The sequence below is a fragment of the Amblyomma americanum genome, chromosome 10, assembly GCF_052857255.1.
Source record: "Amblyomma americanum isolate KBUSLIRL-KWMA chromosome 10, ASM5285725v1, whole genome shotgun sequence".
NCBI classification, from domain to species: Eukaryota; Metazoa; Arthropoda; class Arachnida; order Ixodida; family Ixodidae; genus Amblyomma; species Amblyomma americanum.
Genome location: NC_135506.1, coordinates 117,763,101 through 117,785,959, shown reverse-complemented (window position 1 = coordinate 117,785,959; position 22,859 = coordinate 117,763,101). Strand labels below are relative to the sequence as shown.

At 45.4% G+C, this 22,859-nt stretch overlaps 1 protein-coding gene across 5 annotated transcripts in view; it reads right to left on the bottom strand.

The window, feature by feature from the left end:
- Positions 1 to 22,859, bottom strand: part of LOC144107788 (uncharacterized) — a 123,339-nt gene that overhangs the window by 26,853 nt on the left and 73,627 nt on the right. Inside the window, exon 4 of one of the 5 annotated variants that reach the window (XR_013309382.1) lies at positions 510 to 4,126. The exons of 3 other annotated variants lie outside the window; for them this stretch is intronic. The gene's annotated coding sequence lies outside the window, so the exon portion shown is untranslated. Of the gene's footprint in view, positions 1 to 509; positions 4,127 to 19,744; positions 20,795 to 22,859 lie in introns of those variants that run through there. One more of the 5 variants, XR_013309384.1, reaches the window with a different exon arrangement.

Here is a 22,859-nt window from a genome sequence, read left to right as displayed (position 1 = left end):
GCGCGACTGCCATTGCGACTGCTTTGTTCCGTGTGCTTCGTTGCTTTGTGGGAGCGGTGAGCTCGTCCGCTTCGTGAAAGATGGCTGCTGTGAAGCGACAGAACCTAACCATATCTTCAAAGCTGGAGATCATCAGAAGAGTTGAGCGCGGAGAAAAGAAGTCGGATGTCGCCGCAGCGTACAGCATCCCCAGAAGCACGCTGAGTACGATTTTGAAAAATAAGGCCGACATTAGGGCTAAGGCGGACAAGAGGCCTGCTGCTACCACCAGCGCTCGACGAGTACGGACGGCTGCATTTGAAGACGTAGAGGCTGCAGTGTATAAGTGGTTTGTTGACGTTAGGTCGCAAAACATCCCCGTTTCTGGCCCAATGATCGAACAGAAAGCAAAGGATTTCGCTTTCATGCTGAACAGACACGACTTCAGAGCAATAACCATGCTGAATGAGTCATGGAACGACGTCAAACAAGAAACAATTCAGAACTGCTTCCGTCACTGTGGACTCTCTGCTTCCGGCGAGGCTGGCGCGAGCTCATCAAACAATCACCATGAACCCCTGGATAGCGGTGAACCGCTGGAGGAACTTGATGAGTTGTTTAGCCAGCTTGCCGAGTTCCCGGGTGCTGTTTGTGATGAGACTGCAGCAACAGACTTCGTCTCCGTCGACGACGATGTTCCGACAACCGGAGAGCTCGCTGACGAAGACATCATTGCCGACCTCACTAGGGATGCCGCCGGCGACAGTAACTGTCAGGATACGACGAGTTCGTACCCGCCATCGTGTTCCGACGCACTTAACGCGCTGAGCGTTGTTCGCCGTCACTGTGAGTCAATAGAAGGCTGTGGGCTCAGCTGTTCTCAGTCGCTCGATAACGTTGAGAAGTGCATGCTTAATAATGCTTTCAAAATCAAAAAGCAGAAGAAGATCAACGACTATTTCTCGCATTAATAGTCCCACCGTACATGTTTTTATCAAATAAAGAATGCTTTTTACTGAGGTGCAGTTTGTACATTGCCAAATTTGTTAAAAGTTGTATTTCGAATTACACGATATATCGAAGTGATTCCCGTTTTTTTACGAGTTCGATATATCCGGGTTTGACTGTATAATGTTCTAATGAGAAGCGTGCGGTGGTGGAAGACTCTGCTCTTCCACTGCGTCAATATTGCATGTGTCAACAGTTTCATACTCTTCCAAGCTCACCACACATTGCACCCAGAGATTTCTGAGCTGGCACGCACTGCCGGGTTTCACCACCTAGCTTTTAGAGAAGAGCTCATTCAGCAGCTTCTGAATCTTGACGGTGCGAAGCAAGCACACGCACCTCCACCACCCGTTCGCAAAACATGCGCTCCACAAGCAGGAAAAAGTGGCAAAACGCAGAAACTGCAAGCTGTGCTATGAGTAGAAGAAAATCGAGCTCAAAACGAATGTCTTTTGCAGCACATGCCAAGTTCACTTGTGTTTTACAACTGCCCGGAACTGTTTCGTCGAGTGGCACAAGAACTGTAGGACCTGAGTCGCCTGAGTGCTGACTACTGGCACCAGAGTTCACACAGAAAAAAAGACAGTTATAGATAGGCGTGCCAAATTTTCACAAGCAAGAAACAAGGCAATGTAGCACATTTTGTATATCTTGAATTTTTTTTGTTTTTTAGTGTTTTTTCACTTGTATATCTATGCCTTTTCGAACTTTTTTGTTTTCTCTCAGAAAATCATGAATTTGAGATTTTTTTTAAACGCTATATATCACTTTCAAGTCTAATCTTTCTTTAGGCGTGAAAAACTATCTAATCGGCTACATTTTGATATATATTACAGCTATATAGTGCAATGAGTATTTTAATAAAAAATAATTTGACACCCATCAGAATTGCCTGTTTTTTCCGCGGTCCCGAAAGAGTTAAAAAAACGGGAATTTCGAACGCCCTGTATGCGACTGAAGACCACCTGGTGTGAGATGATGACGAAGCATCAGAAGCTGAAGAAACCAATGCCGCAGCAACCACCGATTCCAGTGTCAACACGGACTCTAAGAGTAGAACTGCCTGCAGGACGCTCTACGACGCAATGCGAGTAGTGACGGGGAGGTTGCGCGCGGCAAATAAAGTGGTTTAGCAGCTCGAAAGTAATGTTTTCATTATCTTTACAATAGTGGACCTGACAATCCCAATCTCACACTCATTCAACTTTGCATTTAACGCTCTGAAACATTTGCTTGAAAATTTCCCCGCATAATTATCGCACCCCCAAACTTTGCATTGTTTTTCAGAGAAGTGCGAGGATTACGCAAATAAATACGGTATCACATACGGGTGTGCTTTTGCAGTGGTTCAGATTTAATTCAGATTTAAAAAAGCGCAGAAAATACTCATGGCAAAACAATCTTTTCCAGATGTCGACAAACTGCTTGATTTCATCTGTGAGGGTGATACTGAGATAATTTCCCCCGAGTCGACTAATTTACTGCCACCACCACCATGGCACCGAACTCCACAACGCTCTGTTGTGGCCCCAGGGGCACGTCAGAAAATGAACTCCATTACCCAAAGCACCAATGCAGGTCCTCAAAGAAGGGCCAGTCAACGCCGGACAGCACTTGACGAAGAGCTGGAAGCGTGCCTTCAAGCTATTGCCGAGGAAAAACAACGGAAAATATACGAACACGTGCAGTGTATGCACATGATGCATGCAGAAAGGAAAGAGAAAAAGGCAATTAACATTCGAAGGTGGCAGAATGCACAATCAAAAGCTGCAATTTTGAAGCTGAAATTGCAGTTGCTGCAGAAACAGGTGCAACATTGACGGCTCAATAAAAAGTGAACAGTCCAGTTTGGGCTGACTGGCTTCACTATATATAAATTGTGTGGACCAAAATGCAGAGTGCTACAGTGCATACAGGAAGCACTATGCTGACAGGCCAACCATCTATATTTATAAGACTTTACTCTTTTCAAGGAATCTGTCGTCATAGAAAGTTTGCATGCATATTCATAATACAACAAAGCCTTTCTCGTATGTGCCGGAATGTTCTCACATATGGTCGGCCTTCATGGCTATCCATTTCTCTTGTGAAGGCGACGAGTGCCGAGAAACTTTCATAGTGGGTAGCCATCTTGGATGTGATAATAAGGACGTTAGGGTGGCTCCCAACTTACTTTGAAAAGTGCCCACTTATCCTTAATTTAGGGCCGCAAAAGGGCTGTTTAAGTAGAAGTTTGGATTGTGAAACACGCTAGGGCTTTCTTAAGTGAACAAAGAGAAAAGATAAGTGTAAGGTCCGTTTGTGAATAGAGGGGTAAGGGGCCCTAAGTTAGGGCCTCCTTGGTGCTTCCCCACGCTTATGGAGAGGGCATGTTACCTTCATGCTTCCTAACCTCGCTCTACCTGAAAGCATGCTTCTTTGCATGGTTTTGCATGTGCTGTTACACTCGGCTGTGGAACTAGTGCCATGCGCAGCTAAGATATCCGCAATATACCACTAATGGCTGGTATCGTCCCGTGGACTGCATAGCTTTTTGGTGCTATATTTACCGATATTGTGAGAAGCAAAGCGTAAAGAATGACGACAATGCGACACCTCTCTGGAGATGATAGCTTCAAAAGCTACGCAAAGTTTCTGCGACACGCACACAGTCTTCTCTAACACAGTGTTTGCAAGCCTCCGACGTTGACTCCAGTACAGAATCTGACTAACAGGCAGAACCCACTGGAGTACAGTGAAGGGGAATTTCAAGCCAGGTATCGTTTTTCAAAGCGAGTAGTTACTGCGACACTGGCAAACCTGCAAATGCACTAAAACAATGACAAGAGAGGAGTGCCGCTACGTGCTCTGTTGGAGGTACTTATGACGCTGCGTTTTTATGGAACTGGTGTGATGCAAACTATTGTAGGTGACCTTGTGTGTATATTTCAGCCCTCTGTCTGCCGAAGCATCTGGTAGGTGACACAGCTGATCTGTTTACGTCTTTATCTGAAGTATGTCCAGGTGCCAAAAGCCGCCGAAATGAGGTCAGTCATGACGAGGTTCCATGCCACCAAAAGAGTCCCCGGTGTTACTGGATGCATCGATTGCACCCATGTTCCAATAAAAAGCCCAGGTTGGAGATGATGCAGAAGTGTTTCTTGTCAACGTGCAAAAAAGTCCAGAAGAGCATCTGCTGGTTTGTGGCCACTGCTGTGCAGTTTCGGCTGCATAATTTCTCTTTATTTCTGTACATGCACCACACAGGTGGTGACACAGAAGTAAAACACACAAAAAAAGAAGGTTGTAAGGTTAAATCACTGTTGTTAACTTGTGGCATTACATTTCTATATATTTCGACCACAATCCATAGTACATGCACATTTCAAATGCAGTGATGGGAATGCTGCGCCAATTGCGCCAGTCTGCGCCATTTCGATAAAGCTGCTACATGCTGCTCAAAACAGGGGCTTTCTTGCGAAACTGCGCCAAAACGAGCTGTCGCCAACGTAAGGTATTGCCCTGCGCGGAAACTATGCTCGCGACTGTTGTCCGCCATTGAAGGCTGAGAGAGTAGCCGGTAAAATCCAATACGGTCCAGTTCTCAGTCTTCGTTTCTGATGGGAGAGCATGGAGGAAGGTGGCAGAGTGACTGAGCGAGGGTGTCACTGGTGTAGCCGATGAACGCTTCTCACTTTCCACCGCGTCCGGGTGGTTCCGGCGGGTTTGTGCAGTGTGGCCAGTTGTGTGGCCTTGGCTTCTAGTGCTGTGGTACGCGCTCTTGCACGCTTCCGCCGCTCGTTCGCCTTGACGGCGTGGTTTCAGCGGCGTCGTGGTGGTGTCACGATGGCACTCTCGAAACGGAAAGGTAAGCTTTTTCTCTTTTCTTGTGCCTTTTAGTTTATTCAAATGAATTTCTCTGCACATTGCACAGAGTCAATGTGGCGGGGTTCAAATTTAGAAACTGAACCTGACTTAACAGTCACAAATTGAGCGAATGGCAACGACTGCTCGTCGCAGTACCGACGATTACGTAGTTTGAGCCCGTAGGGGTGAGTGCTGCTGATTCCCGGTTTGATCACTGTTTATGAAAGAGGGCACGTAGTTTTGTGCGTTCGTCTTAAGCTAGTATAACTGATTACTTCGAAAGCCCTGGAGAACGTGGCGTGCAGGGCAGCCATGTAACGTCGCTCACAAATTTCGTATTGCCATGCGCAGTTCTGTGAACTCCAGGGTTGAAATAAAACTGCAGTGACGTCTGGGCTGCCCATGACAACAGGCTTGCGGCTCGAAATGGATAACTCGCCGGCAATCGGGCCATTTATGCATGCCTTATTCACTCGACATGCGAGGTCGCCTGGTAGTTTCGGATTGTCTGGCTATGGAGCCTACGGAATGCGTTTTCCTGACATCACTTGGGCGGTAGGAAGATATGTTCTCAAAGCAGTGCCTTTGCAGCTCGAGAGTTTCATGGATATGAACAGTGAACTCATGCTAAGGAGTTTAATGTAGCGGCTTCTGAAATAAGCATATATACCGCGTGCGCATGACGCCGTAATTTTTCGCTTTTTTTTATAAGCACCGAAATTGTTTGCGAATACAGTTAAATGCGGTCTATGACGATGTAAACATAGAAATTGTAGATAGTTTCAAAATACTTGGAGTTATTTTCACACAGAATATGCTTTGGGACATGCACATAGAGTCGATATTGGGCAAATTATCTCGTGTAGTTGGCATGATGGTGCGGCTGAGACCACTATTACCTTACAGAATCAAGGTTCTTGTTTATAACACCCTATTTTTCTCTACACTTTATTACTGTCTGCTCGTGTGGGGTACCACATCACATACGAATCTAGAAAAGATACATATACTTCAGAAAAAGTTTTTGCGAGTACTATTTAACATGCCTTACAATGCCCACACATAAGACTTATTTCCGAAAGCAAATATAATACCCGTGTTTAACCTTTATCATTAGAAGTTAAGTCAAGCTTGCAAACAGGAGATAAAACAGAATTTACAGTTCCTTCATGAGTTATCTAATCTCACCAGGAACACACATTGTTACATCACAAGGTGTACGGAACAGTGGAAGGTAGTCACTCCGCGTGCCAATTATTCTACACAAAAGATATACACACTACCAACACTTTTAAATTTGTTTCTGAAATCAAGTCTTGATATTTATATAACTGATGTACGAGCTTTACGTCAGCACTTTGTCACTCAATCTTTCTTAAATAATTGAAGAGCGTTTTTCAGGTAATTTGTGTTTTTGCGTTTATTTTTTGTGCAAATTTCACATGTGGTCAATTGCTATGTATATCTCCTGCTCAATCGCTGTTTGCCTTGTAAAGGAGGCTGCGGGCTTTAGTCAAGTCGCTTGCCTCTAAAGCGACTTTTACTCGCAGTCTCCTCCATCACTGATGGAAATAAAGAAGTTATTATTATAAGTGGCACGGCAGCAACATGTCCTGGTATAGCAATCTGGAGGCGGACATTTCTCACTAAATTGGTTGGCGCATCATTCCCAACAAATGGATCCCTTGCGTTGCAGATGTAGGGTGTAGAAGGCATTCGTAATAAAAGGCACATTACATTTGCATTTTGACCAAATATATCGCTGATAACAGACAGTTTAACTTAATATGTTGGCATTCTTCCCTGCACCGCAGATGCGGCGACGTCGCTCACACCTCGCACACGCATCCATGTTAGAGGTAGGCCGACGTCAACACTGGCGTGGTATTTGTTACTATTACAACTTATACACAGCGGGTCGGCTAGCTGTAAAACAGCAACGAGCGCCTCCATAAACGTGAGTGCTTTGCAAAGGGTTTGCAACCTACAGGCGGGGTGCAGGCACTAGTGCTGGCCTCTGCCTACTAGAATGGCGAAAACGCGCGACGGACACTCGTGCCCGTGTCGTCGCTCCCGTAATCAAGAAACTTTCGAGTCGAAACTCAAAGAAAGGGCCACGGAATGCGGCATTTTGTGGCCCGCTAGCTATACGATGAAACAACAAGCAAGCCTCTTCTAGCACGCCCACGACGTTCGTACGATTTTGGCACTGCATGAACGGCCGTCACATGTCACCTCTGTTCCTGTTCTCGAAGCATGGCAGGCTTGGCTAATAGACGGCGGAAGCTTTCAGAAACACGCAAGGGAAAACAAGGAGGTTGTTTTTTAGGGCAACAATGAACGGGCGGGTAGGGGATACGCGGAAGAAAGCCTCCGCCCTTCCGCGGCGGCCGAGGCCCGGTTAGCGCGATCGCGCGCTCAAAGCAGGTGCGCTCTTTGTCGGTGATGTTTCTTGAGCTGGTTTTTCGCAAAGTGGTACTGCTTTTATTATAATTACACGTTCGGTTTGTGTAATGGACTTTGCTCTGCCAAACATCTAGACAGAAGCCTTCAGTATTTAGAATTTGCAATTTTTACGCTCCAAATTTTGGCACTTTGCTTATTCTGGAACTCCATTTATCTCAAAATGTTTTGTTTTTACGTGTTCAAGTTTCTCTGCCAAACATCTAGACAGAAGCCTTCAGTATTTTGAATTTGCAATTTTTACGCTCCAAATTTTGGCACTTTGCTTATTCTGGAACTCCATTTATCTCAAAATGTTCTTTTGTTTTTACGTGTTCAAGTTAAAGTTTAGCCATACTTTTCTTCAGCAAAATAGTGCAAGAAAGAGTGCCAGTATGTGCAGCTTAGGTGCAGTGAAAGCCCTGAACTGTGCTAAGCAACATAGCAGATGAAAGTAAAAAGCTACTCTTGCAGCCATTAAACTTGTTCAACAAGCTATAATCTCCTCTTGTTAAACTTCTAATCACTGGATAACAAAACGAAGGACAGACCAGCAAGTGATGTAAACGTGAAACCCTGCATATCAGGGACGTCTTGTTAACAAACAAACTCTGCTCTTTAATGTGTGTCGGTTATAATTTTTAATATTCGATTCTGTATTGACGAACGTGTTCTTATAACCTGTACTGCCACTTGTGGATGAAGCGAAGAATTGTAATAACATGACTATTGCGGGAAAAGAACCATTGTGTTTCCTCGGCTTTTATTTTTTTCTTTAGAGTATGGTTGAGCTCTCTAGAATTATTATTCTCTGATTTACAGGATCGTATTGCTTGTCTAACAGCTTTCTGTTTCATCAAACTAACATTATTATTTGTCGTTTGCAGGACGCAACAGCAAGTTTAACACTGACCTATTGAAATATGTCGACAGCAACGGGGATTGCTTCGAGGTGTGGTGGAGACCAGGCTTTTTGGAAGAAAATGCTTACTGCATTATTTGTAACCAATCAACTGCTCACAGCATGGTGTCACAACAGTGGAACGGCATTCACAGAGTAAAAAGCACTTGGAGCTGACCAGTAAGCTTCGGGACCCTGACGGGAGGCTGAAGAGGCCAGCTGCTGTTCAAGCAGCGTTGGATATTTCATCAGCGACAGGCGTGATGACCCATGCAGACCGTGTCACAGCCAGCGAAGCACTTTTTTGTTTTGGCACTGACAATAAAAGGTCTCCCGTACTCATGGCCTGATACGGTTACACCCCTTCATCGCTTGATGTTTCCCGACTCGAAGGTGCCTGAAGATTTCTCCTGTAGCAGGAAAAAAGTGTCGTACGTCGTGTTACAAGGGCTTGGGCCTTATTTTAAGGGACATGTGCATGATGAACTGTTTTACAGTATCAGTGTAGATGAAACACCACTGCCAGAATAGCGATGCCAGCAGTTCGATGTCCTGGTGCGCTACTTTTCTAATGCTGAAAAAGCAGTAGTGGTTCAGCACCTGGAATCGTTTCGTTTGGGGAGGGCAACGGCTAATATCCTTTTGAAATGTGTAAATGAAGCCACTCAAAATATTCCTCGAGCAGGGTTTTTTTTTTCATTTTTCAGCGATGGTCCAAATGTAATGAAGTGTTTAAAGAAGAAATTGATCCAGGAAAATGGCCCCTTAATGGAAATCGGAGAGTGCTCGTTGCACAGTGGGCACAACGCTTTTTCATGTGCTCTTGATTCATTTCGTAGCGAAGTTGAAACTGTCGTCAGTGATGTGTATTACTTTTTCAAGACATCTTCGGCGCAAACTGCCCAGCTCAAAGAAAAGCAAGCGGTTCTTGGATTGCCTGAAACTGTGTTTTTGCGTCATGTCAACTGTCGCTGGTTGTCTCTTGTACCAGCCGTGGAAAGACTAGTCGAGCAGTCTCCTGTCCTGAAGAGCATCCTAGATGCCCAGACACGAGTGCGTGCTGCAGGTAGTGTGAGGGCGAGACTAAACAGAAACCTGAATGACAAAACTGTGTATGCAAAGGCTCTGTTTGTGAAGAATGCAGGTGACCTAGTTGTGGGATTTCTTATGCTGTTTCAGAAGAGTGAACCTTTGGTGCATGTTCTTTATGATGAAATGATGGTGATGTTGAAGAAGATTTTGGGCAGATTTCTGAGGCCTCAGATGTTCATGTTGAAACAAGGACATGAGCTTGCTTCGATTTATGTCGAAAGTTCGCAGAATTGGAAGGAAAGCATAGTAGTTAGTGCAGATACTGAGGAAGCTATGAAATCTTGGTCTGCTTCAGAGAAAGCTGAATTTAGACTAGGAGCAAGGTCGTTTTACATAGCATGCTCAAAGTACCTTCTCACATGGCTCCCTCTTCAGAATTTGACACTTCAGCATCTCAGCTGCTTGCAACCAAACACCCTCTCCCTGGAGTCTTCAGCGGAACCATTCAGATATCTTGCAAAATGTGCACCTCAAGTGATAATAAAACCTAGCCAAGTTTCATCTCTCCTTGATGAGGTGACACTCTTAAGCTCTGAAGTGCTGAATGTAGGCCCTGATGTGCCACTTGACAAATACTTGCATAATATATTTATCATCAAGAGTGCTCAAGGTGAGAGAAAATATCCGCTTTTGACTAAGCTTGTCAAGGCACTTCTTTCGCTTCCGCATGGGAATGCTGACATTGAGCGAGGCTTCAGCCAGAATAGAAGAGTTTTGAATGATAGGTCGAACCTTTGTCTGGCAAGCGTGAATGGTATTCGCCACATAATGTCATTTGCCAAAAGGTACAACAGTGACCCATGCCAGCTTTCATTTGGTCCAGACGTCATTAGGGCCGTTAGAGGAACATCAAAACGATATGCAGAGCGCATTGCCTGTGAGCAAGAGGAATCGAAAAGGCTACGTCAAGGTGTGGATCCAGTGCTAACAACTGCCAGCTTGTCTAAAGCACAAGCAAAACAGAAGGTGGATGAAGCACAGCGCATGTTCAGAAATGCTGAATTGTTGATTCAGCGGGGCATGAAGCTGAAGAACTTCAGTGACATTGCGAGTGGCCAGGCAATATTGAGCCAAGCTAGAGAACAAATGAGTGATAGTGTCTGTCATCTCGCTGCCTTTAATAAGGGTCCAAGGAAAGGAACATAGGGCTGTCCAATTTGAAATCGGTATTTTGAAAGCACATGCCTGATTCGCTGTCATTTCCCTTGATTTTTGTGTGAAGGATTGTCATACATGCTTACTGTAAGCCACATGGTCAGTTCCTTTCTTTTTCAAATGTAGTTTTAGTTTTGTGGCTGCTTTTGTTTACACTTATCATTTTAATAATTTGAGTGCTTCGGTCTCAGTTTGTGTTGCTGGGGAAGTCATATATTTGTTTGTCTTGTGGTAAAATTACCATGCTAATGATAACCGCTGGTAGCCAGTATATATTTTGTGTGTTTCTGTACTCTATTACATTTATTTATGCTCTGCAGATCAGCGGGTATACATTTTTCGGTATGATCTTTTATTATGTTATCTAGTTTACCTAAAATTTCTGCTGCACAATGTTTTGTAATAGTTGTTTTGCTGGCAAGCAGTTTTGTTTTCAATGTGAATTCTTATTTGACCTGGTTGGCTTTTGTTTATTATGTGTTGCATTTGTGCTGTTTCTGTTGCAGATGGCAGAGCAGTTTTTAACAGTTGTGCTGCTAAAATCATGTTTTGCTATTCAGTAGTTTCCTTTCTGGCTTCTTTTACTTATGTAGTTTGTCATGTGGGAGTCGCTGCAATAATCCTGATACCATGAAAAATCATACCTGTTTTCTTTAAGTGTCATGGGAACTTAGTCATTTTCAAATAATTTGCAGAAGGGTTGAAATGCGGGCCAGTTGGTGCAAAGTAACTTGAAAAAAAACCTAGTCACAAAACACAAGAGACTCGCTTTTTTAGGCCGGTCACAGTAGATGTGTATCTTGTGTGCCCTATGCGCTGTGAATTGTGATGTGGCTGTTGCGCATGTTCTCCTGGCCTTGCTGGGACTATGTTTTGTCTAATAAATCTCAGTTGACAGTGCAGTCGTTGTGGCGTGAGCACTCCTCTTGTCCCTTGTCTTTTGTGACTGGTTACTTTTCAAGCTCAAATAATTTTGATCTGCTGAATTGTTATTTGTGATACTTACAAGAGATGCTGTTACAAATAAAAAGCTACAAATTTGTCTTCTTAGCTTTTCTTTGAGATGCTGTCACTTGCTACAAAATGGGTGACGCTTGCTACAAAAGGAAAATTTTCCTGCTACAAGGCATGCTACAAAATGCTCTTGGCCATTCCCATCCCTGCAAATGGCCATGGGTACCAAATGCCACAAATGCAGGGAAGGCCCAGCTGTTTCTGTGCTCCAGACAAGTGTGTGGACCGTACATAGCATCTGAACACATACGGTTTATGTCAACCCACATGCCACTGTCTGAAATCATTCTTTTGCTTTTATAGGTGGCAGGGCCCAAGCTTCAATTTTTCGACGTCGTGAGAAGTGGCCTGGCTCGGTCCATGAGAGCAGAATTTTTGCTAACAGCAAAGCGCAAGTGATGTACGAGCAGAAAGCAGTATATGGAATCCTCTTTGGCGGTCAAGGCTATACACGTTCGCCCTTCTTCATCAGCAGGCCAGTGACTCCTCTTGCTGAAAACAAGACCGAGCACTTCAGAAACTTTGTCAGTAGCTTTCTGAAGCTTTCCTAGCAGTAAGACATCGCTGGCAAACTCACACAAGTTGTGAATTGATCCACATTTTGGGAGGCTTACTTCCTTCTTCCTTGCAGCTGCAATAAAGTTCTTAATATCACACCACAATAGCAAGGCTCTCTCTATCGCAAGGACATTCTCCAACCACTGGTGGGCAGCAAAGTTCAGGAGAAAAGTCTGCTGACTGGTAAGCGTGCTCAGACTGGAGAGCAGACAGTCAAGTCCCCACTTACTTGCTGTAACACCTGCCCTGTAGGCACTGTGCATGGTGTGGAGGCCACAAGTCCCAATGTCCAGACATTGAACTTGGTATGCTTGATGCAGGTGCTCTTGGAAATTATCGAGTAACTTCAGGTTACCATTGGAACCATCCATTGAAATCTGAAGAATTTTCTTAAGGGGAAAAGGCTCGAGTGCACTCAGCAGCTTTCCTTGGATGTCCTCGGATGCCAAGTGCCCCATAAACACCAAGGTATAGTACCTCGTCGGACGGATGCCCGCAAAATGCAGCAATATCTGGACCAATGCAAAGTGCACGAGAGGAGCACCAAATACATCGTAACTGCAGTAGGAGTCCACCAGCGGAGGAAAGGTCTCGGTCCAATGCGAGTTTTGGAAGGCGACGCCTTGGCAAAGTGGTTGGCCAGGAACTACTCCAAGGGTGATTTAGCACTGCGAGCTCGTGAGGTTGTACAGAGGGGCACAGCCATCCCACCTAGCGACGTGGAACTGAACCTTGCGATTGCCACGCAACTTCTAAAGAGCACGAAGATCGGCACCGATTCCTTCAGGAGAGTAGTGAGTAACAATCTGATTGCGGCAGTCCAAGACCTTACTATACACGGTAAGAATAAGGAAGCAGCCGAACAGGGCCAAAGTTGCTTATTGAAGTCTCCCACACAGATCCCGAGTCCACTGTCACCCGCCAGGAGTGTATCGCCAAGCCCAGAGAAGAAAATCGCACAGATCCGACAGGGACTATTGATGGGCCACAACGTGCCGGAGGAGCTGATAGATGGACTCTTGGAGGAAAACAGGAAGCAAGTCCTTCAGCAGGCAGGGCAGTACCTCATACAGAATGGGCATCTCCAACCTGGTCTTTTGATTCTGCAAGAGCTGTTATGAGGCGCCTGAGTCACTATGAGCTATGAGCCTTTGACCTCTATGTACTCTTGGCATATCATACTGTTCATTGGTCAGCGGGCACGACTTACTTTTTTATGTGAAATATAATGTATAGATTTGTTGTCCAAATTCCCCTCCCTACACAGAGTAGCATGCCAGCGATATTGAAACGCCGGCTAAATTCTCTGTTTCTTCATTAAAGAGTCTCTCTCTCTCTCTCTACCTCGTTGCCACCTTGCGAGACTAATTCCAAAACTGGATGTGAACATTCAATTTTTTCCGCTGGAGATAGTTGTTCGTAGACTCGTCGAAGAGTACCACGTAGTAATCACAATCCTTTAGCTCCTGCTGCAGAGCAGTTAAAAGTGGGGCCTCAGACCATGGCACGTCACATATGCACATTTTTTCTCTCCGCAAAAAAATGCTTTGGCCATGTCACTGTCCGGGAACATACGCTGGAATAGCCGGCCTGTTTCCGACGATGACCGATAGAAGAAATGCGATGTGACAACCTTAAAAGTCCACAAAATCTCTGCGTTTGTCACCAGCTCGTATGCCTTGCAAGCATCGTCTAGCTTTCCCGATTGCGAAGAAGGCGGGATGGCCGACTGTTGCCCTGTACTTGGAACTAATACCTTCGCACCAAGCTGTTGGCTGCAATCTTCATGACGCCAGCATGCTTAGCACTCTTCATATAGCTCTTTAACGCTGACTCACCCATGGTGGTGATATCGAAGGTCTTGCTGCAAGGCCTGCATCTTGCGCGGTGCTCACTCGTCGCATCTGGTGCAATCCAGTCTTTGTAAGCGTCGTTGTGAAGCCACGCACCTTGAAATTTGCTTTCCCAGGCATTTGCTTAGTAGTCAGATGGTTCAGCCGCAACAAGTCGGGTGCAGAACCGACGGCACAATGCAATGCTGTCAACCACCATAACAAAGTGCCAAGATCAGATTGGATTGAATCGGCTCAAGTTGGCTTCAGAGCCGAGTGGTTAACCGTCATGCAACATTGGCTATATTAGCATAAACTGATTTTTACGCCTGAAACGCATATATTGAAACACGAAATTGAAAATACAAATATTTTAACTGCGCTTCTTTATTAATAGCCACTTGCATGTCGGCTAGGAATTTAAGGATTTTCAAGGAGCAGCAAAAAGTCCAGGATTTTCACGGGCCTGGAAAATGAAATATTCAAATTCAAGGGTTTTCGGGGTTTTCAAGGACCTGTGCGCACCCTGCAAACAGCACGCTCATGTCCATTGCTGAGGGCCTGATTAAAGAGGTCAGGCATGGGTGCAAAACAACATTCTGCAGCAGTGACCCTTCCCATGGCCGTCCCATCGCAGTGCCCTTCATGCAGAAATTGCCCCATTGCCTCAAGAAGGTGGCGGGAAAGTGCGGCGTTTGGGTTGTTTTTTCGGCATCGCTATAGATGCCAAGAATGTGCTGCATGGGCAATAGCACAGGCAGAACCTGCCGGATTAGGCACACCACTGAGTATTGAAACTGCGGCATTGGAGTTGTTTACCTTATTCCACTTTCCTGTGGGAAGTGTTATATAAACGTCTTGTGCATGTCATGTTTAAGTTTCACTGGCATAAATTTCTAATTGTTTGCGCGTTACCAACGTTTGGCTGTGGCCGGAAGTGGATAGAATGTCTCGCCTAATTCATTCTGTGAATTTCGTCGTACCGAAATTATTTCAATGTAGGTTGTACAGAAAACTGTATAGAGGCAGGTATGGATTTATAAATCAACAAGCACTCCTTCTATCTGGCACGCTTCTATTCAGAGAAAGTGGTCATTCAGCATGCAATATTTGATGAGACGAATTTATTGCACCATATGCGCTAGTAAATTAAGTTTAGAGCTCCTCCAGTACTGATTTTTTATGCTTAGTAACCAGTTTCTTGTGTGCAGAACGTACCTTGCCCAGCAGATCATGAAACATGATTTCACATTTGACTGCATTGCCAGAAGGCACAACCCGGCATATCAGCAGATGCAATCACTGGTAAGAAAATTTTTACATTCTTGGTACCCCTAACAGTTCAAGTGAAAAACTGTTCTTCATCCACTACTGAAAATCTCTCATGCAGGGTGCAGTGCATCAGTGCAGTAGCCTGAACCAGCCGGCGTCGGTTCACGAGCAGCAACAACTCTCGGTAAGCATTGCAGAATATTCATAACGTCCCACAGCACATTGGGTAATTCTTACAAAGTTATTCGTGCCCTGGTAAATATACAGTTTTCATTTCTATAGGAACCTTTCAATGAAGAGGAGGTCCGGCCTGGGAGTCCGGATCAAACGGGAAGCCATGATCGTCGTATCTCAAGTTTGGAGGACCAAACAGAGAAATCAATTTTTCAATTTTTCAGCTTTTTGGAAGCACACTGAATGAAAGAGTTGTACAGTCTGAAGGTGACGTATTTCTTTCAATTTTAAAATATTCGCAGCGGCATAACCTCACCAGGCAAGGTGTACAGGACTTGTAAGCCTTGCTGAATTGGTTAATTTAATGTTCAACCAGCCAATCTTCCCAAGTTCTCATTATTTGCTAGAAAACTGCTGAATCAGCAAGGAGAAACACTGACATTTCATTATTACTGTCCCATGAACATTATACATGTTGAGGTGGTTGAAAAAAAAAAAAGCTGAGTGCCCAAAATGCAAGAAAGGATGGTCAGTTTCTGAGGCACCTTTCTTTGTAATGTTAAGATGTTGTTCCTCAGCTCCAAAAGGTATGAACAGGGTGCGAGTTCCTTGCTTAATTTAACGCAGCCTCTACCATGCACTGACGAGCTGTTTGACATTTGTGATGGAGCTGTGTACCATGACTTTGTTGCTGCTAGTGGTGATGCTGGCCATAAGATCAGCTTTACAGTAAATGCCGATAGTACTCCTTTGTTTAAATCAAGTAATACTTCAATTTGGCCACTTCAGCTGATCATAAATGAGGTTCCTGCAGCAGAAAGAATGAGGAAGTTCATCTTGGTTTGGTAAGTATAAGCTGTGCATGGAAAATATTGTCCCAGCCGTAGACGCGAACCACATGCTCCTCTCGTGCGTGCAACGCGAAGAGAACGAAGTGCGTTGGTGGTGCTGAGACCAGCTTACCCGGTTGTTCGGCCGTGCCGCACTGTGTGCTTTCCCTGTGTGTAAATATATTCCTTGTTTGTGTTAGATGCCTTCATGTTACATTATTGGTCGAGACGCGGGGTACAGCCACAGCAAGCACAGAACTCCGCAGCGGACGTCAGCTCACCAGCTCTTCTATCATGGCCACTGAAGGGGCAGCTCCGATGGCGTCCGCCAACCCAGCGGTCATCATTGCCCATTTCAGAGACCCAGGGGCATTGATTGGAACAGACAACGCCGATGTGGAGGACTGGGACCCGACCCTGAAGTTGGCTAACATCATCTTCTACCCGACGGGCACTGCAAGGGCCTGGTTCGAGACCCACGAGGATGACCGCACCAGCTGGGACCTCTGCAAGCTTTGAGACTCGTGTGGTAAGCCAACCAGGCATCAGCTGGCTGTGAAGAAGGAGCTTGTGTGTCGTGCACAAATGGCCACAGAGTCCTACGTAATCTCATACATTCAGGACATACTAGCTCTCTGCATGAAAGTCAACGCTACTATGCCAGAGTCTGACAAAGTCGGTCACGTGCTCAAAGGCATTGCAGATGACACCTTCAACCTGCTTGTGTACACGGACTGCAGAACAGTTGACGCAATCATCAAAGAATGCCGCCGGTTCGACCAAGCGAAGAGCGGCCGAATTTCTCCGCAGTTCACGCAGTTACCGAATACAACTGCAACGTCGTCTTGCGTATAAGATATGAACTATCTTTCCACGAATGGCTTTTCAGTGAACTATAAAGGTCATGCAAAAGTGTTTCATGCTTTCTGTATTTGCTGTTCAGTTGACTCCGTGGCAAGAGCACCAATGCAGAGAAGAATCCGGTTCAATGGATATTTTGGTTGTAACTGGTGTCTCCAAAGAGGCGAGAGAATCGGAAAGGCAACAAAATACTGAATTCTTACTGAGTGCCCAGATCAGACTGAGAAGCAGATGAATAATGACATGGAGGCCACCATTCAAAGTAAGCCTGTATGTGTAAAAAGTGTTTCCCCACTCATCAACCTGAAACATTTTCGTATAGTCTGGAGCTTTGTTCCTGACTATATACATTGTGTTCTGTTAGGGGTGGGGAAACAGTTTTTAGAGCTATGGCCTCAACCCTTAGCGCACGCATACTATAAAGGTTCAGAGCAACAACTCCATAATAAGATTCAATCAGTAGCACCTCGAAAAGAAGTGAGAAGGTTTCAAAGGCAAAGACATGAAAGAAAGTGGTGGAAGGCCAAAGAATGGAAAAATTGAATTCTTCTTATAGTGTACCAGTTCTTGAAGGAACATTATCCCTTTGTTGCATGCTGGCCACTGTAGTGGACAAAATTCTGCGATTTTTAGAGCAAGTTCAGTGCATGCCAGGTGCTCCTGTGCATGCTGGTCACTACAGTGGACAAAAAAGGTACGTTTTCGATGCGCTAGATGGCGCCACCATACTGCGGCTGCCTCGAAATTTTGCTACGAAGATGGCTGCCCCCTGCTCGAGCGGGTAAGTGACGTCTGTCTTCACTTTTTGGCTTACCATTCGCACATTTCCCTAATTTGCGATGTATAATTATGCGGAAACAAGAAAAGAGATACAGTTAGGTACGCGCCATTGATATTACGACTGAGTAAAACATAGGTGGGTTTTCCGAACAACTTCTTTCAAATGTCCACTGTGGTGGACACCATGCATGGCGGGAAAACGACATGCCCATGTGAGGCTTTTCGTAAGGGTTTACTGCTGCTGCTCAGATTTGAGTGCATTATTTATTATGTTCGATATAGTTTTTAACGCAGCTTTACTTTGTTCTCATTAGGAGGATTCCGACTTCAAAGAAGAAATTAACCGATGCGGAAATCGATAAACTATTGGATGTTCCGTTGCCACGGGACCAGGTGAATGCGCTACTTGGAGAAGACTTGCCATCTGGTAGTGATGATGATCGCCTTGACAGTGAAGATGATGGTCAGAACGAAGTAGAGGTGGACAGATGGAGTGATATAACCGATAGCAGTGCGAGTGAGGAGGAAGACGTTCACACTGACAGCGCTGCTGAAGGCGAGGGCGCACCAAAACAGCGTCGCATTCAGAAGGAAAAGCCGAAGGTATGGCGTTGGGATAAGAGAGATATTCCTCATTGCACCAAAGTGCACAACGAGCTGAAGCCTAAGGCTGCAGCTGCTGAAGGCAAAACTCCACTGAAAATGTTCAAGCTTATGTACGGTGAGGATCTCATTGAGCTGCTAACGTTTGAATCTAACAGGCACAGAATACTTAATCGTCCAAAAATGAAGGTGATAACAAAGAATGAAATGGAGATTTTTTTAGGCATATGCATGTACATGTCAATAGTCGACATCTCCTTTAGGCGTTCGCACTGGTCCTCAAACACTAGGCAGGACATGGTTGCTGACGCAATGACGGTGAACAGATGGGAGGAAATATTATCAGTTCTTCACCTCAACGATGCTGCTTTAGAAAAGAAGAGTTCTGAGGAAGGCTTCGATCGCCTCCAGAAAGTTCGTCCAATGATCGACCAACTGAATGCTTCATTCAAGAATTTGGCTGAACCAGAGTCTTGCCAGGCAATAGATGAGCAGATCATCCCCTTCAAAGGAAGGCACTCGCTAAAGGTGTACATGGCAAACAAGCCAAAAAAATGGGGATACAAAGTCTGGGTAAGGGCCGGTGAGTCCGGGTATGTTCACGAAATAGAGTTTCACGGAGACAACCTGAAGTCCGACCCGCCTGACGCACCCCAGACTATTGGCCCGTCAGGACGCGTAGTGCTGCGCCTTGCCAGAGCTGTACCTCCAAGTACGTTCCTTTTCTTTGACAATTTCTTTGCGTCCCCAGAGCTCCTGGCCCACCTAAAGGATAAGGGACTGCATGCGACATGCACCCTGCGCAGAAACAGGACAGCTAAATGCCCGTTGATGCCTGAAAAAGAGCTGAGAAAACAAGGCAGGGGCTCGTTCGACTACAAAGTCGATAGAGAGCATGGCATCATCGTTTGTGAGTGGTACGATAACAGGCTTGTAATGGTGGCCTCAAATGTGCATGGTGTCAACCCACTTGTAAAAGTGAGGCGGTTTGACCGAAAACAAAAAAAACATGTTGAGGTCGAAAGCCCTGCACTAATCGCAAGGTACAATGAAAATATGGGCGGCGTCGACAAGTGCGACATGCTGCTTTCTATGTACCGGACCCACCTCAAGACAAAAAAATGGTACAAAAGAGTACTTTTTCACCTGACCGATTTGGCTGTCGTAAACGCATGGCTGCTTTACCGCTGTGTTGCAGCAGAGTGTAAGATGCAGCTAAGCCACTTCAAGTTATCGGTGGCGATAGCACTGATCAAGGCAGAATCAAGGACCGCGGTTGATGAAACTGATATTTCTACTGCACTAGCATGCTCAGCCGCAGCGAAACGAAGGCCGCCTGCGAAAGCAAGCTCGGTGTCCACAGACGTGCGGTACGACAGCGTAAGCCACTTCCCCCGCCAGCAAACATGTGCAGCACAAAGGTGCAAAATGAATGGCTGCAAGCGGAAGACAACATACCTCTGCGGGAAGTGCAAAGTGTTCTTGTGCATTGACGGCAAAAGTGACTGTTTTTTTTTATTTCATAATGAAGAGTAAAGTGCCCTTTTGTTATTGGAAGAACTTTGCCTGGTAGAAAAGGCAAACATAAACATTTTTACTTTCCCCTACCGGAGCTGGTATTCATGTTGTCCACTGTAGTGGGCATTCTGTATCTTCCAAAATAAAAATTTGAATGAGATGAAAAAAATTTTTCACGTTTTTTCTGATGCAGAAAGACACGAAAGAAGAAAAAAATCACAGTTCGCGCACGTAATAATTCCGCATGCAACAAAGGGTTATATTAGAAAAAAAATACTTAGATCAATGGGCACGTCTCGTGGAGGCTATACACATCTTGTTAAAGAAAAGGTTTCCTTCACAAACTTAGAGGTTGGTGAAGTGCACATAGCGACCTGCCATTGTTACGCACATTTGTACGGTAAAGAGTGCATGACCTATAACATGCGCCAACTCCTTTAACATGTACCAACTTTGTCTGTGACAGGCTACCTGATGTCTATGCAAAAATATATGCCAGAGGACGACTAATTGAAGAATGATGTTGCTTTCATTCTTTGGAAGGAGCAGATAACTTGCTAAAAAAAAGCAGGAGCCATGTAACTTTGTGTTGGTACCCTGGATGCTGATGACTACTGTCCAGCCTTCTGATCGCAGGGATCAAGAATCAGCTTATTGCAAAGCAAGAAAAATACTTCAACAGGAAATGTCTTGGCACAGTAAGAAACAAAGGTAAGAATTATGAATATGGATTCAATTTTGCATTAGACTTACCATGTAAATATTATGTATCGTGTTCGTAAAACATACTTTAACCCAGGTTCTTTTTTTTTCAGGGGGGCAATACATCTGGCGCAAGAACTTGCACAAGGTGCTTTTGAATAGATGCTCAAGAGTGCAACGAATGCCTTCCGGGCCATTGCAAGCCATAGTTCAGTGGCTGAAATGTGCTGCAGAAAGAAACAGACGCCTTGGCGAATGAACTGCTACAATGAAGAGAGACATTGACAAGATGCAATTGCTAAATGCTTCACTAGATGAAGAAACTGTTAATGATGAAATCTAAGGGTTGACGAAATCTCGTCTGGTTGGGTGAATACATTGGCGAAAATAACGGGGATCTGGCGGTGGAGGTATGCCGTTCAGCGCTTCGGGACGACGACGGACTGAGTGCTAGGACACCCATCGATCCATCGGACCTGTTGAAGCTTCTGCAGTTTTGCTTGAAGAACACGTACTTCATCTTTCGGGGCACTGTCTACGAGCAGGTTCATGGCACTGCCATGGGAGCATCTATCTCGGTCACAACCGCAAACCTCACAATGGAAGCACTGGAAAGCCGTGCTTTGGCTTCGTTCGAGCCGCGCCCGAAGGTCTTCCTGCGGTACATTGATGACTGCTTTTGCATAATCAAAAAGAATGCCTTGGCTGCTTTCACGAACCATTTGAACAGCATGGAAGATTCCATCCAGTTTACCGTCGAGGAGGAGATTTCTGGCCGTCTTCCTTCTCTGGACGTCATGGTGGAGCGACGTGATGACCGCCTATCATTCAAGGTGTACAGAAAGGACACGCACACAGGCCAATACCTTCACTTTAATTCAGTCCATCCTACGTGCCATAAGCGCTTCGTCGTTTCTACCCTCGTCCGTCGTGCGGAAAGAATATGCTCGAAACCCGAAGAAAAAGCCTCTGACATACACCAAGTGCGACGCGAGCTCAACAATTGTGGCTACCCACAGCATTTCGTGAACGCTGTAATACAGCAGACAACGAGACCAGCTCAGCCCATTCGCCTACCTTGCCGTGCCCGAGCTGCAATACCGTATGTGCCAGGCGTGAGCGAGTCATTGGCCCGCGTTTTTCGCACCTACGATGTGCATATAGCTCACGTGCCTGCGTGCAAGCTTCGTCATGAGTTGGTGTCCGTAAAGGACAAGCTAAAAAAGGAAAAGTTTCCCGGAGTAATTTATAAAATCCCCTGCTCAGACTGCGATCACTCCTACATAGGTGAAAGCGGAAACTTTGAAAGACGGCTGAATGAGCACAAGAATGATGTCAAGAAAAAGAAGGCTTGTTCCAACACACTGGCTGAACACGTTGAAAACACGAAGCATGATATCGCTTGGGAAGAAGCGGCAATTATCGGCCGTGAGAAAAACTGGATGTCACGCCAATATCTGAAGTCTTTGTTTATCCAGACAACAGATCAGATGCTCAACCGTAACATCGGCAATCTACTGCCCTCGTACGCTAGATGCCTGCGACGATTAGCACAACGTACTTAAGCTTTGTGTGCGAAATTTTTCCATCAGTGAACAAGACTTCCGTGTGGAAGTCGAAACGTACCTCCATCTTGACAACACCTTTTGGTCGGCGCTTCGTTATTTTCGCCAAACTGTTAATGAGTGGATTTCTGAACTCCCTCAGAAGCAACAAGAGTGCATTCAGTTTTACGGCAGAGAAAGTGAAGAAAAAAGGCATTCGTTATAGCAAGGCTTGGATTTTGGAATGCATCATTATGAATATGAAGAGCTCCCACCTGTACAGCAATATTCGTGAGAACAAAGTACTTGTGCGTCCGAGCAAGTCCACTCAGGCGCTTCGAACGCAATTTCACGTCGATCATTGCGCCACTGACGAAGCTACTTGGCGGAAACAATGACATGTCGGGCTGGTCAGCCGAGTGCGATGAAGCGTTCACTACCCTGCGCCATCTTTTGACTTCGCCACCGATACTCCGACACTATGACCCAACAGCACCTACCGAGGTCCATACGGATGCGAGTGGCGTTGGCCTCGGAGCTGTCTTGGCTCAGCGAAAAGATGGGTTTGAAGAATACGTAGTTGCGTATGCGAGTCGCGTGCTCACCAAAGCTAAATCCAACTATTCCGTCACGGAGAAGGAATGTTTAGCTATTGTATGGGCACTAACAAAATTCCGGCCCTATTTGTACGGACGCCGGTTTGACGTCGTCACAGACCACCATGCACTCTGCTGGTTATCGTCTATTA